Source organism: Portunus trituberculatus, chromosome 15 (assembly GCF_017591435.1).
Source record: "Portunus trituberculatus isolate SZX2019 chromosome 15, ASM1759143v1, whole genome shotgun sequence".
Classification (NCBI taxonomy): Eukaryota; Metazoa; Arthropoda; class Malacostraca; order Decapoda; family Portunidae; genus Portunus; species Portunus trituberculatus.
The window spans coordinates 11,593,629-11,601,128 of NC_059269.1; the positions used below are offsets into that span (position 1 = coordinate 11,593,629).

Here is a 7,500-nt window from a genome sequence, read left to right on the forward strand (position 1 = left end):
GGAGGAGGAGGAGGAGGAGGAGGAGGAGGAGGAGGAGGAGGAGGAGGAGGAGGAGGAGGAGGAGCTAAAGGTGAGGAGGGTCTTGAATACTGAAAAGGCAAAGAAAGACTCGTGTGTTACAATTTTCTGATCCGTCCTTGCTACTCCAGACGCGGCATCTCCCTCTCTCTCTCTCTCTCTCTCTCTCTCTCTCTCTCTCTCTCTCTCCTTGGCGGTTTCGTGTTTCGTTGTGTCTTTCTCCGTTTTCTGATCATCTTTCTCCATTTTTCCTCTTTTTTTTTCTTTTATTTTCTTCATTCCAGTAAGAAGGAAGTGAGTTTCCGTGCATCACTACTTCACCTTTACTATTTTCCTCTCTCTCTCTCTCTCTCTCTCTCTCTCTCTCTCTCTCTCTCTCTCTCTCTCTCTAAGCGGCGCATCTTCCATCCCTCCTTTCCCCCTCCAGCATCTCCACTTCTCCTCCACTCCCTCCCCCCAAACACTGTCCTCCTCCGCCCCTCCCTCACATTTGGCCAAGTAAACACCGCTTCTGCTTCCCTCTGGTGGTGGGGGAAGAAAGTTGCACACCCCGACAGTCTCCTCCTCCTCCTACTCCTCCTCTTCCTTCTTTCTTCCTTCCTCTGCAGATGGACTCATGCACGCTCAAGACGCTTCCTCGCTTCCTTGCTCTTCTTCTTTCCTCTCCTTGTCCTCTCCTTTCATCTCATCTCTCATCACTCTCGCTACTCCTCATGTCTCTTGCCGTCTACTCTTACCTGTCTCACATTTTGCTGTGTTCACTTATGCGTTGTAGCCTTTAGGTATTTACTAGGTTTGTGACTGGGTGAATATGTGAAGAACGTCTAACTGTGTGGTAATCTATCCGTTTATTTATCCATTTGTATATTTATCTCTCTGTTTGTCGGTCTCTCTCTCTCTCTCTCTCTCTCTCTCTCTCTCTCTCTCTCTCTCTCTGCCTGTCTGATCACATCTATGTCTGTCTGTCTATAACGTTTATTAAAGAGAGAGAGAGAGAGAGAGAGAGAGAGAGAGAGAGAGAGAGAGACACACACACACACACACACACACACACACACACACACACACACACACACACACACACACACACACACACACACAATGTATAATAATTTACATTTATTGTGTTACTCATCCGTATATCTTGGTCAGGGCTGCAGCAGCTGCGGGTGGCTTGTCGGGGCGGGGCCTGTCCCTCCCTGGGCGGCGCCGCGTCCCTGAAGGTTTGCTGTCACGGGGCGCCTTTCCTCCTGCCGGTCCGTGAACTACCCTGTGATGGCGGGGCGCCGAGAGGAAGCCAGCTGATGACGTGCGCCGGCGTGTATGTGTTGCGTGCTCGCGCGTGGACCAACCGAGTGAAGTGTCTCTGTTACTGAAAGAAAAGACTACTAAAGCTAAGTATTTGTGAGCCGGTGAGTGTGTCCTGGCCGCGCCCCGACGCTTCTATGTACAAATGTGGCGATGGAAACAAAACATTTTACTCTGTTCACTTTTAATGTATATAAGTGTGACGTCAAAGTCATGTGACTATGTGCAAGTGCTGTGGTGCAGTGGGTGCGTGTGGCGGCGGCGGTGGCGGCGACGGAGGGGATTTGCCTGGACGCTACGTGGTGGTGGTGTTGGTGGTGCCTCGCCCTCCACACGCACACACACACATACACACACACACGTATCCGCTCGCTCACCGCACTTGCTGGACATCAAAAGAAAGAAAAAATAAATCAAGAATGAACCAAAATGTTCCTAGTCAACTATGAGCTTTGAAAACTACAAATGTATGTTTCACCGTAGGATGTATGTTAGGCGTCCCCGCAGCGGGCGAGGGCGGGAGGTACTCGGCTCGCCTCCCAATATGGCCCCGTCCGACGTGTAAATACATACATATGTCCTCACAAGTTCATGATCATGTTATACCAAAGATTCTAGAATTTATAATCTCAAAACAACACGCCTGAATTCCTCCCATCCTTCTCCGCTGACATTCACATCATCACTGCGTTTATTCTCAACCGCAAGATTTGTTTGGTTGTTCTACATGTGATATTTGCTTTTATTTTCACCATCACTCATGTGTCTGACGCCCTTTGGCTCTTTGCTGGCCACAAGAACCACGTCTCGGCTCTCCACTCCTCTCTGCATACTTGTCTATGGCCCGTATTCTCAAACCCTTCTGTGCTTCACCTCCACTATTTCAAGAGGATTTATTTAAATTTACTCGAGTCTTTTAAGGTATTTTTGTGGTTCTAGAGGCAGAGTGACAAGATTTCTACACTATTAATTGTAGAAACATTCTTGAAACCCCCGCTAATCATCTCTGTGGTCTTGGAAAATAGTCGCGGTGAGAGAGCAGAGCGTTTCTGAATACGGGCCATATATGCTCACCGGAGTCCCTCTGAGGCTGCGTGGTGAGATGCGTCAGTACTGGTGGTGAGGAGGGAGCATGAGAGAGACTGGTGATAATGGTGATGGTGGTGGCGGTGGTGGTGGTGGTTGGGTGGTGGCAGGCTGTCGATAATAGTGTCTGTTGTTGTTTATCTATGTTTGTCTTTTCATTTTCCCTTCCTTCTCTTCTTCAGTTGTCGTCTTTACTATCTTCCTTCTCTTACTTTAGATTAGATATATATTGTAGCAGCTGTGGATTATCGCAAACAGCTGAGATGGTTTACTTTGTTTACATTCATTTGTGTTCACCTCTGCTCTCTCTCTCTCTCTCTCTCTCTCTCTCTCTCTCTCTCTCTCTCTCTCTCTCTCTCTCTCTAGCCATTCCCTTTAAAACAAGTGCAGTATGAGTGACGCTTCATTATTTTCATGTAAAACTGCATATTCATGTTAATTTCCTTGATGTTGGTTGAAGCCGAGTCACATACAAAGCTATATAATTACAACTTTTGAATATTATCGAAAAATTAGTGTCATTGTGTTATTTTTTTTTGGGGGGGTAACGATCGACTATCAAAAGCATAATTAGAAGTGCCGTGAATTCAGTATAACTTCAATCATGGCAGAGTTTAATGGAGCTGTTTGACATTTATATCTTGTTCTCTAATAATAGCAATAATATTTAAAAATGTGTGTGAGTTTTATACATCGCCTGAATCTCATTGTCTTTATCTTGTACGGCATAATTATTTTTATTTATGCTTCACTTCTTAATGATGTGATACTGGGGATGCGCATTCTCTCTCTCTCTCTCTCTCTCTCTCTCTCTCTCTCTTGCTCTTTTTACGGTTCCAATCTCCTGTTTTTCTTTTGCTTGTTATAGTTTCACAGATTTCTTGTTTTTTTCCCACACTAGTATTTATTCTTTTATCTTATTTCTAAATTACTATTTTCTCGTTCAACCACACTTCGTTTTCTGTGATTCCAAAACTGTACAATCTTTGTCATCTTCACTTCTGTTCGATTTGCGCCAGATTTCATTCTGTCTTATTGTTTTGTTTAAGTTATTTCCGAAAATGTATCCTTGTCACTTGTTCCGTTTTTTTTTTTTTTTTTTTTGGCATGCCACAGTTCGTTTTCTATTATTATTTATGTTAAAGTGACCCTTAAAACACACTTGTTCCATTTTCCTCACTCTTTATAAGGCAACTGCGCAACAAGACCACCACCACCACCATCACCACCATGACCACTACCTTCACCACTAAAGACCACGTTCAGAAATACCTGGCTCCCTCACCACAACTTTTTTCTAAGTCCCCAGAGACGACTAGCAGGGTTTTCAAGGTAGTTTCTCTTTATGAAAACTAGAAATCTTGCTAATTCATCACCAGAACCATAAAAAAAACCTTAAGAACACGAATATCTTCAACTAAAGCCTTTGAAAATAGTCGCCATGAGAGAGCAAAGCGTTTCTGAATACGGGCCTAAAGGGCTATACATCATCCACATAGCGTTCACATCACCACATACCCTCACTGTCCCCTCACCTTTCACGCTTTCACTCGCCTACATGGATGAAAAGGAAGAAATCACGTATCACATTCACCCTTGATGTTCTTTGAGTCTGTTCTTACATTTACATCACATCTCGTCACGTTTCCCTCACCCTTCATGTTCTCAGGCGGCTACACGCTGGAAAAGTCACATCTCACCTCCAGCTTTGATGTTCACTCTGTCCTTCAAAGTGTAGCCGCGGACAGCAAGCCACGGGACGCACCTCCACGGCCCTCCTCCTCCTCCTCCTCCTCCTTCAAGTAGTGTGTCGAGGGCCAGGGGAGGCGCTGTGGTGCTGAGGTGTCCTGCTGAGGCTGCTGAGCGCGTCATTATGGACTAAGAAAGGGCTCCAGGTCCTTACTGTGTCACAAGGTGTAAATAATGCTATATGTCTTGAGTGTCAGTCTTTCCTTATCCTCTGGTGTGTGTGTGTGTGTGTGTGTGTGTGTGTGTGTGTGTGTGTGTGTGTGTGTGTGTGTATGTGGCTGGGTGGGTAGGTGTATGTGTGGATGGCAGAAAACACGAAGCAGTTTATTTATTTATTTTCAGAAGTAGCAGATTATTTTTTCAATGACAGTTTTTCTCCTTTTTACCCTTGGATAATAGAAAACACGAACCAGTTTACTTTTTATTTTCAAGGTTAGCAAATTGTTCTTTCAATGACGGTTTTATCTTCTTTTTTTATCCTACAGTGTGTAAGTGTGTGGATAAGAGAAAGCACAAAGCATTCTATTTTAGTTCTAATTATATCAGATGAACCTTCCTATGGCATACATTTCCCCATGTGTGAGTTAGTGGAGCCAAGGTAACAGCCAGCCAGGGTCACCAGCAGAGCCTTAGATAAGATAGATAATCGAGGAGGCTTAGGAAGGGAGGGAGTACAGGGGATCAGTGGGATTACAAATAGCCTGTACTTGTCATAGGTAGGAACACCCTTGTATGTCGTCGTACTAAGAATTTGAGGTTTGTTGTTGTTTTCTTTCTTTTCATTTTGATATTCTTGTTTTTCTTTTCTTACCTTGCTTATGTTTTTTTCATTTCTTTCTTTCTTCTCATTTTATTCCACTTCACTGATTAATGTCTTCTTTTCTTTTCTTTTTTCTTCTCTCTCTTTCTCTCGTGTTCATAAATTATTTAATTATTTTTTCCTCTGTCCTACATTCACTTCCAATATCTGTCTCAGCGTCTCACACACGCATGTCTCGCCTCACTTGCCTCCTAATGCTGCATCCCAATATTCCTTTGCTGTCACAGATTAATTTCTTTCCACCTCCCACTCGCGCTCTCCTTCCTGGGCTGGTGACGGCGGCTTCCTCCTCAAAGTTGTGTTTTCTTTGGCGTCGAAGTGGGTCTGATCTCTCTCTCTCTCTCTCTCTCTAATAGTGACGTCACATTCTCCTCTGGTCTACCGCTAGGCACTGCTAGTCTGCCTCACTGACTTGCGACTTTATCTTCTCAAGGTTGAGTCGTTACTGTGACATAACTCAAGTTCCTGATGAAATTCGTGGTAGCTTAAGACGTTGGAGTATTTAGTGGCCCCATAAAACTGAAGTATTTTCGTCAGGTGCTTAGCGAAGTGTGTACTGGTAACTGTTGGTAAGCCTGTTGACGGCTATCCTTTTCAGTAAAACTCTTATACATAAATTGCTGTAAATATATTAGTCTATCTTATATCAAAGCTAATGATATTTTTGGGGATGTGTTTCTATTTAATCAACTCACGATAAAACAAACGTGGAAAAAAGTCAAGTAAAGTCGAGGATTCATCAGTGTTATCTTATACCACAATGTTGGTAACAGTGGCATTGGACAGAGAAAGAAGCTCCTCGCCGCGGTCCAGACGTGTGTGCTTGTCAGTGTGTCGACGTGTTTAACCTCACTCAACTCGATCTGGTGTGGACTTCGTGTGTTCTCCAGACTATTGACATGACGAGTAAGTACCAGTGATTCTACAGAGGCCCGAATTAAGGGATTAGCGATGTGGAGTACGTAAATAGAGAAAAAAACAATAGGGTAGGAATTTAGTTAGCTGGGGGTGGTGGTGAGCCCTGCAGGAGAAGCCGGTCGGCGGGGAGGTGGTAGGATCAGTAGTTGGCGCGAGTTATCAGTGGGTCAAGTTACGCAGAAGCTTGATATCTGATGCCCGTGAATAATTCTGATGTATAGATAATGCGCGGAGAGGAACAAAATATGTGCATTAGTGTTAACTGACAAAATAGCTCCATAAACTTGAAGTGTTGTTGCTGTGTGATTGTAACAACAGTTTATCTTGAATTACCACATCACTCACGAGGCGGCAGCTTTGTTGTCACTCTTTATCTTCACGCTTTCGTAAGTGTGTAGATTGTCATGACGTCAACGAGAACCAAGCTGGACGGAAAGCTAACTTTTAACAAGCGTGTGGGCCGTTCATGCTAATCCTCCCTCACAAACACAAACCACTTGATAACACGCCACGCAGATTACTCATTATCGAGCTCTTGTCATCCACCTAACCTAACGAAACTGGAAGAAGGTGGCGGGCTATGGGTGTGCTGAGTGTGTGTATGTGTGCATGTATGTGTGTGCCGAGGTTGTGCTGACTGACTTCTGTGGACGTGACGAGCTGTATGATAGTTGTGCTAAACGAAACTGGAAGAAGTTGGCAAGCTATGTGTGTGTGTGTGTGTGTGTGTGCGTGTGTGCGTGCGTGCTGAGGTCGTCCCTGAGGTTATGCTGATTTATGTAGACGTGACCCTTTGATAGTTTTGCTTATGTTTGAGGCAGGTGGTGCTTGTGCTGTCTCGGGAATCTTTTGGCGAGATTTTGCTGATATGTTGTCATTTCATATATATATATATATATATATATATATATATATATATATATATATATATATATATATATATAAAGACGGTAATTTAACGCTTTCCACCAATGAGTGTAACCTTAGTGAAATGAAAACTCTTGCTGTGTCTTTGATGTGTCAGAAATGAAAGTTACATTGAAAACCTTAGTCCTCCTGATTTGCATTCTATAATAGCTATAATAAAATGGAGTAATCGGAATCCTTTTAACCTTATTCATTATGGTCAGAGTTTAGGGGAAGGCTTTTAACTAAACTAACATTATGAAGTCACTAGAAGAATCTGAACTCATAAAGTCGAGCCCTCCGTCGTGCATGTAAAGTTCAGTTCAAGCTTTGGCCTTCACACTCGTATTATGATCTTCCTAATTTCCATAAAAAAAATAATAGTAATAATAAGTAGTAGGCTCTAGCCACCACCACCACCACCACCACTACTTCTACTTCTGCTTCTACTTCTACTTCTGGTTTTGCTTCTACTACTACTACTACTACTACTACTACTACTACTACTACTACTACTACTACTACTACTACCACCACTACTACCACTACTACTACTACTACTACTACTACTACTACTACTACTGCTACCACTACTACCACTACTACTACCACTAATACTACCATATCTACTTCTACACCTTTTACTCTACTACTACACCTACTTCTACCTCTATCTCTACTACTACTACTACTAC

At 43.3% G+C, this 7,500-nt stretch overlaps 2 protein-coding genes across 5 annotated transcripts in view; both read left to right on the forward strand.

The window, feature by feature from the left end:
- Nucleotides 1–4,352, forward strand: part of LOC123504319 (LIM homeobox transcription factor 1-alpha-like) — a 52,670-nt gene extending 48,318 nt beyond the window's left edge. For all 4 annotated transcript variants that reach the window (XM_045254743.1, XM_045254744.1, XM_045254745.1 and 1 more), the window contains one exon: nucleotides 1,171–4,352. The gene's annotated coding sequence lies outside the window, so the exon portion shown is untranslated. The remainder of the gene's footprint in view (nucleotides 1–1,170) is intronic.
- A 1,399-nt stretch (nucleotides 4,353–5,751) lies between these two features.
- The window catches only part of LOC123504325, a 67,693-nt gene continuing 65,944 nt past the window's right edge, over nucleotides 5,752–7,500 (forward strand). The window contains exon 1 of the transcript XR_006674814.1: nucleotides 5,752–5,887. The gene's annotated coding sequence lies outside the window, so the exon portion shown is untranslated. The remainder of the gene's footprint in view (nucleotides 5,888–7,500) is intronic.